At 43.8% G+C, this 12,379-nt stretch overlaps 1 long non-coding RNA gene across 1 annotated transcript in view; it reads right to left on the reverse strand.

Annotated features, from left to right (window-relative positions):
* Positions 1-11,418: 11,418 nt before the first annotated feature.
* The window catches only part of LOC117868900, a 6,484-nt gene continuing 5,523 nt past the window's right edge, over positions 11,419-12,379 (reverse strand). Inside the window, exon 3 of the long non-coding RNA XR_004643736.1 lies at positions 11,419-12,020. This is a non-coding gene — a long non-coding RNA (uncharacterized LOC117868900). The remainder of the gene's footprint in view (positions 12,021-12,379) is intronic.

Genomic DNA, 12,379 nt, shown 5'->3' on the forward strand with positions numbered 1-12,379 from the left:
ATGACCAGAAGCAAAAGGTGTCATGTGACCCCTCTAAGAACTCCTCCCACCACCCTCTACCAATCAGGCTGGGTTTTGCCCCCCAGAGGACTTCCCTGAGAGGAGATTTGGCCAATCAAGGGGAGTTCCAGGGCAGGGTGAACTGCCCGGAAGTGGGTCATGTGAGCCCTCTAAGAACTCCTCCCACCACCCTCTACCAATCATGATGGGTTTCGGCCACAGAGAACCTCACGGAGAGTGGATTTGACCAATCGGTGGGGGGGGGAGTTCCGGGGCGGGGTGACCCACCCAGAAGAGGATCATGTGACTCCTCTAAGATCTCCCCCTACTTCCCTATACCAATCAGAATGCAGCACCACCCCGGGAAGTCCAAGAGCCATTTTGGTCCAAGAACACGTGTTTTAGAAATTGTGGAAAGGCTGAGAGGAAACATGGACTTCTTCACCACCCCTGTGAGAACTTCGGACTTTGTTTTAGCTCCAAGAGCCTTCGTGGAGGAAGTGCACCATCAGCAACAGTTCCGAGGAGGAGGAGGGAGCAGCCCTGGGGAGCCCTTTGGCCCACCCCTTGATGGATATGCCGGAACCCGACCCCAACACCCAAGCGATCATGAGGCAGACTGACGAGCGTGGTGGCCTCTCGTTGTCCACCCCTATGGAGGAAGGCGACTGTGGCTCGTGAGGATCACTGGTGGACAAGGTGAACAGAAAAGATGTCACTCAGGTAAATGAATGATTAAGAAGTGACAGTCGAGGATGGGATGTAATGGGGTAGGAACCAAACTGGGAGTTTGCTTAAATGTTAAAAAACAAGCGGTGGGGGCTTACAGCTGTTTTGTTTCTGAAAATCTCTCAACAGCTTGACAATGCCTTTCTAGAGGCCGTGGAGTCCCCGGACAGCGTTGCATCAGACAGTGAAGATGAACCAGGCCCGCCTTGTTTTTGCTCAATGCCGGTACAAATCATTGACAAGGAGTCCGAGGATGATGGATTTGTGGAGTTTAGGAGGAGGTGTGGCATGGAACTAACAGAGCCAGTGCCACGTTGTGAGGGTAAAAAATCATGTGATCTATTGTACGTGTTGCTGTTTATGCTGTCTTTAATCACTGTCTTAAGGAAAAGCTTTTCAAAGATTGTGAGGGCTGTGTCATAGACGTGTCAGGCCAACGGCACCAGGACTGTGTGACTTGAACTTCAGAGGATGAAAACTGCAAGCTCTGTGGCCTATGTTCTGAACTGTGTTTGGAAAGCTTATTAAACGCTGTTATTGCCATAGGTTATGCTACGCAATGTCTGTGCTTTACTCAAGAACATTTAGCACAAGGGGTGACCTTGGTAAATGCTGTATAATTTGGTCAAGACCCTGACAGTGTTTTAAAGAAAATGACCAAACCGGAGAATGCCTGCTTAGAGCATTATATTGACCGTATGGTCTGCACAAAAAGTTACAGAACCCTGCTTAGGAAAAAGAGTATTTGTAAGAAATCTAAAAGGATTAAGTTAGAGAATGGTGAGGGGGCAAACATCTGATATAAAACTTGGTAACTTGTAAATAAAACTACCTATTGAAAAGGGCTTTGTGACTATCTGTGTTTCTGTTAGAATGTCTGTGTGGCCCTTAAGTAAGATAAAAGTTTTGAGGGAGCATCTTGGTTTGTTTTCAAGGGCTGTTAAATAAAAAAAAAATAGATTGTGAGAACCCAGCTATTGTGTCTTTGTGTAAAGAGACCTATTTACAGCAAAAAGCTGAAATGTGTTTAGTAGAATCCTGAGGAAAAATAAAAAATGTGTTTAAAATAAAGCAAAAAAAAAAAAAAGCTCCTATATTATGTATAAAACAGGGGTGTTTGAGACATGTGTTTGAGTACAATAGAGCTGACTCACCCTGTTGAACTGATGGTTTAACCACATCCCCACTGAATAGCCAGGGTGATTCTATTGAGTCTGTACGTCTAGATGTGATTATCCACCCTTGTTTCCATAAACGTACTAGTAATCAGTAATTAAGTCTGATGTAAGGGAGTAAGGGAGGTGGGTGTAAGGGAGGTGGGAGCGTGGGGATGGTGAGCTCTGATTAATACTAAATGAAATAAAACCTCAGGAGTTTGTAGAATTCTTTTGGACAGTTTAAATATAACCCAGGAGTTTGTAGAATGCTATTGGACAATTTAAACGTAACCTCAGGAGTTTGTAGACGCTATTGGAGAGTTTAAATAAAACCTCAGGAGTTTGTTGACTGCTATGGGTCAGTCTTTCTAGCAACTCAAAGTGATTACAAGTTTAAAATAATATATTTACATAAATAAACAAGGGTCTAACTCAGGGGTTCCCAAACTTGGTTCGCGGCTTGTTCAGGGTAAGCCCCGGTGGGCTGCGAGACACTTTGCTTACCTGAGCATCCACAGGTATGGCTGCTCACAGCTCCCAGTGGCCATGGTTTGCCATTCCCGGCCAATGGGAGCTGCAGGAAGCAGCGCGAGCTGGGCCACCACTTCCCACAGCTCCCATTGGCCAGGAACAGCGAACCGTGGCCACTGGGAGCTGTGAGTGGCCGTACATGTGGATGCTCAGGTAAACAAAGCATCTTGCGGAGTACCAGGGGCTTACCCTGAACAAGCCGCAAACCAAGTTTGGGAACCTCTAGTCTAACCCAAAACTGAAATGTTCCAAGGGTTCACAAACCTCCACCATACTTTTATAAAATAAGCATTTGCTGTAAGAACACTCAAACATTTTAAAGCTATGGGAAAAAACCCTAAGAATCAAACATTTAAAAGCTATGGGTATTTGTAGAGTGTTTACTATGGTTGTGCTCCATCCATTTTATTTCAAACCAAACCAAAACTTTAAGCATGAAAGAAACATGTTTAAAACAAAACAAAACAAAAAAAAAAACCCTAAGACATTCCCTCATATCTGCAAGGTCCCCCAGTCAGGGGAGGGTACAGTAACACTAAGGATTGTTGTGTATGGTGACTTACTGTTTAATACTGTAAGAAGGCCCTACAGTACTCTGTTTTTTCATTGAAACAGGAAAATGTATTTTAACTTAAAAAAAAAAAATCCCAGTTGTGCAGATCACAAAAGGGGGATGTTTGGGGAGGGGTGCTTAAAATCCTTAAATCGCTATTAATTAAGAGTTGTAGTGATCAAATCAACCTGCTAATTACAGACTTTGAAATTTGTTTGAAACAAAGAGTTAGAATGGTATAAAAACCCTCACCTTTTTGGAGACTGTCCTTTTTTTAATCTTGAACAGAACAGCTGCTGGATTGCAAGACAAGGTATGTTGCTTGTTTTTTAACTCTGAAAACATATAATGTTATTCTTTGTCCAAGCTGTCCTTACTAAGAATGATACATGTCTTTAGTGCAGTGTGATCTGTTTAGCATGTAAACAGCAACTTCAAGTTGTATTTGACCAGGGCAAGGTAAAACCCTATTTTTAACTATAGTTGTGCTTAATACTGTTTAATAAAAAACCCAGGTATTAAAGAGGTTGTATAGGGGTTCGATGCATTTGGGGAATAATACTAACTACAATTTTGCTTGTTCTTTAACCCAAAGACCCAAATACACACGTGGAAAAACACAATAACCATGTGCCAGCATCCCTTTATCCTGTGGTGGAGGGTAAATTTCTGCAACTGGCTTTTAAATGCATGTGGGTTTATTGAAAAGTAGTTTGTTGCAAACTGTTGGTTTGGTGTGTTTAAAACTACTGGGGGAGGGAGGGGGTTATTATGTGCAAGACAGAAGTGTGGGTTTCTTGAAAATGATTTTGTTGCAAATTGTTGGTTTGGTGTGTTTAAAACTACTATTGTTTTTTTTTATTAAACAGTATTGAGCACAAAACCATCCTGATTGGTAGACGGTGATGGGAAGGGTCAAGTGACCCACTTCTGGGCAGGTCACTCTGCCCCGGAATGCCCCCCTGATTGGTCAAATCCATTCTCTGGGAGGTCCTCTGCGACCGGAAACCATCCTGATTGGTAGAGGACAGTGGGCAGAGTTCTTAGAGGGGTCACACTTCCAGATGGCTCACTCTGCCCGGAACTCCTCCTGATTGGTCAAATTTCCTCTCGGGGCAGTCCTACAGGGGGACAAACCCCATCCTGATTGGTAGAGGGTGGTGGGAGGAGTTCTTAGAGTGGTCACATGATACTTTTTGCATCCAGACATGTGTCTGCCTGGACCCGGGATGTAATACCCCCAGGGGCGGGCGCCTGAGAGGTCAGGGGATGGGGCCTGAGGGGTTAGGGGAGGGGCCTACGTTTGATTGATGGTAGGCCCCTTATACTACTCATGTCTTTCTGCTGCACTCTGCCTTCCTTCCTCAAGCAATGTTCCAGCTCCAGAAACTGTGCTGCACATCTCTCTTCACGTGTTGCAATCCTCTCCTTGCACACTGCTGCCTGTCTGTCTTTTCCACTTGGTGTGAATCCTTGTCCCTTAGGTACTGTGCATGCTTGTTGGCCCAGTCCAGCATGTCCACCATAAGTTCATCATAGAAATGCTTCCTCTTTGACAGCTCTGTAACAGTTTGAAATCCCAGGTTCCTGCTGGACTGTGGCTAGGCTCCAGAGATGGAAGGGCCTACAGAGATGGAAGGGACTGAAAGCAGGCAATAAATAGTATATTATTGTCCCAGCACTTCAAAAAAGGTTTAGTGCATCCTCAAGGCCAAAAAATGATATTTTGTAAAACTCAGGTCCATTATATTCCCAGAGGAACATTCTGTTTGCCAAAGCTCCATGGACACAAATGAGTTAACAGAATAAGAAGACTGAGGCAGGCATGGTTTACTGTTTCTCAGTGTTTTCAGGCATTCCACATTCTGGAGGACATAAAAATCCTGGAGTTTTACGAATGGCAAAAGGACAATCTGTTCCAAGCTATTGGTGGCAAGCCAGCAATATGCCTATAGCAGGATGTGGTCTGCTCCTACCTTCTAGTCCCACAGAAACTGGCTTAGGCTTCAGTGGCTCTGTATCCACTGTGCAGTTTATTTGAGGTCTCTTCACCAACATCTTCACAGTCTCATGCAACAGTACTATTTACAATATCCGCTGTGCTATCGGCCCTCCTCTCAGCACCTGAGAGCAACAGAGGTCTCCCTTCCCTGAGGCCTCTGTGAGACTGGGCTCAGCTAGGCCTGTTCCTCTTTCTCTCTCCCCTTGTACTTGCTTCCTGCACCTCTTTATCAGTCTTGAGCTGATGGGCTAATTGGCTCATTAGCTCATCTAGCTTAATCAGCTAATCACCTTTAATTACCCAATCAGCTTTCTGCAGGGACACCAATGTGTGTCAGAGTGATCAGAGTGTAGGCTCACCTGTTAACTTCGTGCACTCTGTTACAATATCACAAAGGTATTCAAGTTTATGGTGACTGAGGAACACATCTACAAGTGGAGCGGGCTGGTATCCTATAGAGGAGGGCCTTGAAAAAACACCCTTCCCTGACTTGTGACTACCTATCTGATGTTCCTACTATGGGAGAAGGTTGAAGCTATCAGCACCCAGGACTGAGTCAAAACATGGGGAATCAACAGGATGCTGCGTTAATATCTGCATGGATTACTGCCCTCCAATGGCTTACCATACACTCTGCTCTGACTACATCTCCCTGTGGATGACGTGCAAACACGTATGATAATACAAACTCTCAAAGAACTGCACCACACACCCTGCCATATTTTTGACATTGACTTTTTTTTTTCACCGATGCATTACGTTTCCCCCCGCCTTACAGTTTCCTGTTTACAGGCAGCTTGTAATGCTGTGGCTTTGCTGATTTGTACGGTGTGGCTTACTAAAGGGAAGGCAATATAAGGTTCTTAGTTTCAACACTCCAGCACATTTTTGTAAGAATGTGTGAGTAACTAAAATGTAATGTTAAATGGTTGTTTAGCTGTTGTTAGTGCTTTCTGGTCTCCATTTGGAATTCCATGGGGTGTATGTGTGGGTGTAACGCCAACATGCTAGTGTACATTCCACCATTAGCAAATACATGCTGCTGTCTGCGGCTTGTAGTTAAAATTGAATTGGGCTATAAACCGGAAATCCCGCCCATCTGTATATTAATAATAACAAACATGGAGCAAAACACTTCCCAGGCTCCAGCACTACTTCTGCCTCTTCTGTTTCTGTTGCTGATTCTGTGGAAGGGCTGCTCCACTGGGGAGTCATCAAACAGCTCTTCCAAGTATGGACCCAGGGAATGCTGCAGCTGCTCTGGTGGTAAAGCCTCCTTGGGCACCGGTGTGAGCACCAGAGTCACTTCACTAGCCTAATCCAGGACCTGCTGGTCAGAAGGTCGCTCCCCCACCCCCGTTGACCAGGCTACTGTAAATCACTTGGGGAATCAGTGCTTGGTGCAGTACCCAGCACCCCGTCAAAGTCCTTGTACAAGAGGCAGGATGATGGAGCCTTCCCAGGGGTGTGGTTCTAGTCCCTGGTTTTCAAGTAATCACTGTTGAGCCACTTAATCTGCTCCCTGCACTGGTCCCCGGCCTGTTGAATCCCCAATGCTTCCAGCTTGTCTGCTATTTCTTGGTACATGTCATCATTTCTGGTGCTCAAGCTTGAGCCCAGCAGCTGCTCCTTGTCATATTCCTCTGTATGACTTATGGCGTGGCTACAGAACGTGCTTTTACACACCAGCTGTGTTCATCATGAGATCCTGTAACGCTCTGCCAGGTATGGGTGAGGTTTGTTTAAATAAGGTATTTTACACATAGTTTCACCTTGTAGCTGAATAGTTTGGCATTCCATTGCAGACCCTAAAGAGGGTGTTGCAGTGTCTGGACCACTCATTGGTCCACCCCATGTTATACTCCGCCCCTTCCCCCCACCCCTGTGGCGCCTCCAGTTGGGGTGCGGTCACACTCTTAGAAGTATCAGCTTTGTCTGCCAGAGTAACAATGTCCCCTTGTTCAGGGCCTTTCATGGATTCCCAAATCCAAAAAAGGGGCATGAGTGTGGAAACATGGATCACCGCACTTGGAGTGGCCTATCAATGCTGTAGTCACTCAGTCCACAGCTCCAAACATCAGCCTTTCTTCCTGGTGCAACCTGAAACTCCTTTCCCAGACTACCAATGTCCTTTTAAACTGTCCCTGCATCTGGTGCATGCCCTGCAGCTGCTGAGGTGCAAGGCTTCCCTAGCCCAGTACTGTCCCATGCCTTGCTCTGGTTTAGCGAGCGGTCTGTAAACCCCATAACATCCTTCAAATTGCTCAGGGGGGTAGATTTTTACAGGTATTCAGCCACTTAAGATCCTATTAAAATCAGTAGGACTTAACAGAGCCAGGACCGCATCTGAGCCCTATGGAAGGGAAGCCAAATGCAATACCCCCCCCGCCCCCTCCCCCACAGCATTCTGGATCACATTTTGAGTATATGCACATTTCACTACGAACAATACCATAATGGCATCTCATGTAAGCAGAGCTTGGGAGAGTACTACTATTCCCCACCCCACCAGTTCAATCATATATGTAGTTATGTCACTGAAAGGAAATGTCATTCTATTTGTGTTTCACTTTCAAATGACAGCTTCTGCAGGGGAAGCTGTCATTTGGCGTTGCTTTCTTTTTTTGTAGCAGATTTTTTTCAGTTATTGTATTCTCTCTCATGGAGATTTTACATTTGTTCATTGTTGTTGTTCTCGTTCAATTGAAATAACTCATCGTGACCAAAAAATGCATATTTGTCCTTTGTCATATTTTCTAAGACACCATAATGGTTCCATAATTTCTGACCTATTTATTTTGCAGGCATAACAGTTTCCAGGGAAAAAATGAGACTGCCTCTTCAAGGTTATTGCTAGCTCGTCACTGCTGCTGCCACTAAGAGAGTAGAGATTTTTGAGGGTTGTGGTTCTATCTGGTTTAAATTTCTTTATCCCTATTCTCTGATGAGGAGTCATGATTCTTAAGGAACTGTGTTATAAAATGAATAACAGGACAACTAGAAAATGGAGGAGATGCAATTTCAGGAAAACTAGAATTCTACTGGGGTGTGAAGAGAAGGGCTCTGCACTAGACTGGTTTTTGAACTCCTTTTGAAGAGGAAGAGAGCTTGATTGCTAACCTATGGAAACAAGACTTAACACTGTTACCCTTATCCTCTCTTCTCTTCCATTATTTGTTAAACTCGCTTGCTACACGTTGTTTTCCAGACTGTACACTCTTCAGAACAGAGACTGTATCTTCCTATACAATTTTATAGCAAGCAACAAAATGGCACCACAGTCTTGACTGGAGCCACTGGGTGCCACTGTAATATAAATACTTAAAAAAAAAAAACCACATGTGAAGAACAGCCTAGGATGATATGATGATAGTTCCATTGCAATCGCCCCAAGGCAGTGCACTAGTTGATTAGGGTTTAAAAATGTTTGAATGTTCTAGTTCATCTCATGTCATTGTTTTTACTTTAATTTGCGTGTTTGAAACCTGTTTTTAAAAAAGCGAACCAGCTCACTTAATGTGAACTTTCCTGCATAAATAAAACCATCTGGTTTGCTGGCTAACCATCTGGTTTATCTAAAGATTATCGTCTCCTGAGTATTATTCACAAGCTGACATGTGATCAGCCCTCCACAGTCCCTTGTGGTTTGTACGAGCTTTCCCACGACATTGTGATTTTAATTGTTTTATCTGTTTTTCTTTTTGTAAAAATTTGGTATTTTAATCTGCATCTTGTAATGCTGTGTGTGTTTTTGTGCAGTATCTATGATGCCATGAGCAGATAGATACTATGACTGAGATTCTGTTGAGGGCAGGTGAAGAGAGGGCTGCAAAAGAACCATTTGGAGTGCCTTGGTTCTGGGGCCCATTCAATGCTGGCCCTGGTCACAGTGCACTCCAGGGTAGCCCCGAGACTGCTCTAAACTAAACCAGCTATTAATGACCAACAGAATGGACTGCCTGCCTGTTAGGGACTGCATTGTGGCCCCAACCCTTCCCCATCTCTCAACCCAAGTGCTTCAGTGAGTGGATGGTGTAGGAGACGCCTATGGCAGCTGGGGACTCCCCAGCTATGGGATAGGGGCCAAATCACCTCCTAGAATCTGGCCTTGTGTTTATAAGATTTATTATTGGTGTGCTGAGTATTAAAGGCTGAAGAGTGACTAAGTTTCTGCTGTCCCTCTGCTTCATAGACACAATGTTTTCCACTGGGAGCCCTAGTAATGCCTTGCTAAAAGGGTTCCTCCTCCTCCAGAGTTCAGCTACTCCCGTTTCTGGAGAAAATGTCTCAGTTCTCTTCTAGATCAGACAGTATACGACAGTTCACCTGCCTTGATACTTCTGCCTGATCTGCCATCCTACCACAGGCTGCAGAAAATATTTCAGTCAAATGACAGATTCAAATTATAGAAATAGAAATGACCCGATTAGAGACTAATATAACTAGAATTCTCCTGTTCCAAGCAAAACTAATGTGTTTGAATAGGCTGGTTGTGTGCACAATTCATACTCTAGCACAACTTTTCACCTGCTGTACCATTAGAAGATAGCACTTTTCTGTGTGCATTACAGTGAGATGAGTTTTAAGGAGGGACATAGAGAAAAGGTGGTGTTTTTATAGATCAAGTTTATTAAATACAAAGGATAGATTTTAAGTGATTATAAGGGATAGCAAACAGATCACCTTAGTACAGGGATTCTCAAACTGTGGGTCAGGACCCCAAAGTGGGTCGCAACCTCATTTTAATGGTGTTGCCAGGGCTGATGTTGGCCCTGGGCCCCAGCAAGTCTGAAGCCAAAGCCCAAGCCCCACTGCCTAGTGTTGAAGCCCAAGCCCAAGCCCCACCACCCAGGGCTAAAGTTACATGCCCCCCACCCAAGAAGCCCTTGGTCTGGCAGGGCTTGGTCTTCAGTCCCCCCTCCTGGGGTTATGTAGTAATTTTTGTTGTCAGAAGGAGGTCACGGTGCAATGAAGTTTGAGAACTGCTGTCTTAGTAAATAAACAAAAACTGCAAGCTGATTTTAACACACTAGATATGTAGGATACTGTATAAATTAGCAAATTCTGACCCTGAGTGATAAATAGGCTGGCAGTTGCCTTGGCTTTCCCAGGTTTTCATACAAAGGCTAAAGATCTTCTAGCCTGGGACTATCATGTCCCACAGTTTAGTCCTTGCCCCATATTTGTTTCCAGGTGTGTTCTTGAGGGAGAGTGAGGTACCCTCATGAAGTCATTGTCCCTTTTTATATCTTCTTTCCACTTGCTGGAAAGCTGTTTTGCTGTGACCTGGGTCAAACAGTTCCCACTGTGTAGAGCTATCTCTGAGAAGTTTCTATTGTACACATTTCCTGGGGTAAACATTGTGCTTGTGTACATTTCCTCAATAAGCCATTAACATTGTTTGGTCTTTTTACTGTTGTACCTGAAGGGCTGCTTGTGGGTGTTTTCAACCTCACATGTTTCAGTAACACATACATAGCCAAACTTCATAACTTCACATATGACAAGAACACATACAATTCAATGAGATATTAATGTCTAGCAGATCAAGACTTTTAGAATGATACCTCTCAAGACACACGTTGTACAAAACATATCCTAGTTACATGACAGTGGTGAATATTGGGGTGTTGGAGTGTCAAAACAGGGAAGCGGTATTGACATACCTAGTGAGCCAGAGGAGAGGAAGCCAGGACAGTGCATCTCTGTGCTGAGGAAAGTTGAGAGAGAGCAACAGGTCCGAGTGTGCTTAGGCGGGGAAGCAGACTACTGGAGGAATTGTATTCTGCTTCCTCAGCAGCTTAGGAAATCTATTCAGGCAGTTTTAGAAAATCAATCCTATACACTGTTTGCAATTCTGTTTACTGTTTGGTTTATGTGAGCACCTAACTCAGGCCTTAGCTACACTTACCCGCTAGTTCGACGGCTGGAAATCGAACTTCTGGGTTCGACTTATTGCGTCTAGTCTGGACGTGATAAGTCGAACCCGGAAGTGCTCGCCGTCGACTGCGGTACTCCAGCTCGCCGAGAGGAGTACCGCGGAGTCGACGGGGGAGCCTGCCTGCCGAGTGTGGACCAAGGTAAGTTCGAACTAATTCGAACTAAGGTACTTCGAACTTCAGCTACGTTATTCACGTAGCTGAGGTTGCGTACCTTAGTTCGAATTAGGGGGGTAGTGTAGACCAAGCCTTAGATATAGTGGGTAGCCTTCAGGTCAAATTTTTACTACTTTTTGTTGATCTTTAAAACCAAAAAAGAAACACTTCTGTAAGGAGGGATTTTGTGCACACGTGTGCTTCAGAGGAGAGTCTGAGTTGTGGTAGAGGCCTAACCACAAGCTAATTCTTCTTCACTGTAAACCAAATTACACTATACCCTTGTACACCAGAAGGGAATTCAAATGCACAGTGTTGCACCATTTCCAGTCAGAGGGCTTGATCCTTAGATTATTGCTTAGCTAGCACGGTGACTGGGTGTTTCAGTAAGAGATAGCTCTTACAGTCCTTAGGTAAAAATCACATTGAAATCCCCAGGAATTGAGATTATTCCTGAGTAGAAATGGCAGGATTGAGCCGTATGTGATCTATTAAGTTTCTATTTATTGATGGACAAAGATTTTAATACAGGCCTATACATTTAATACTTTTTCAAATTCTACCATAAAAATTTGCATTTGTGACTTCCATCCAATGTGATCTAAGCCTTTCCACAGGTCAACCCCATCTGTGAGCAGCTACCAGAATTCACAACAATCAGGATAATATTTATCTTTACATGCAAATATTTTAAATAGCCTTTTTGGAGATGAGCAATTAACCCAATACATTTGCATTACACCCAAGTAATAAGTAATATTTTCTAAAGGAATAATATGGAAATCTTGTGCAATCCCAAATTGTTTTGACAGCAATATTTTTAAAAGCTGGGAAGATTCATTTTCCTGGATGCATCAAACATTTTTCCATTGGTCACAGCATTCTTGCACTAATTTAGTTTAGAAGACTCTTCAGCTGTTGTCTGGATGACTATAATCCGTGAAAAGCAAACACTGGAAGTAATGTGATTCTTGAGTTAATTACACATTTTATCATCAAACAAGTACAAAATGTAACATTAGCGCTATACACTAATACCCTGATGACTAAGGATAATAAGATTTGCTATAGCAAATAAGGCCAATGGTAGACCAAGTTAAATATGACAGGTTTCAGAGTAGCAGCCGTGTTAGTCTGTATCCGCAAAAAGAAGAACAGGAGTACTTGTGGCACCTTAGAGACTAACAAATTTATTAGAGCATAAGCTTTCGTGGACTACAGCCCACTTCTTCGGATGCATATAGAATGGAACATATATTGAGGAGATATATATACACACATACAGAGAGCATAAACAGGTGGGAGTTGTCTT

The sequence above is a fragment of the Trachemys scripta genome, chromosome 1 (assembly GCF_013100865.1).
Source record: "Trachemys scripta elegans isolate TJP31775 chromosome 1, CAS_Tse_1.0, whole genome shotgun sequence".
Lineage (NCBI taxonomy): Eukaryota > Metazoa > Chordata > Testudines > Emydidae > Trachemys > Trachemys scripta.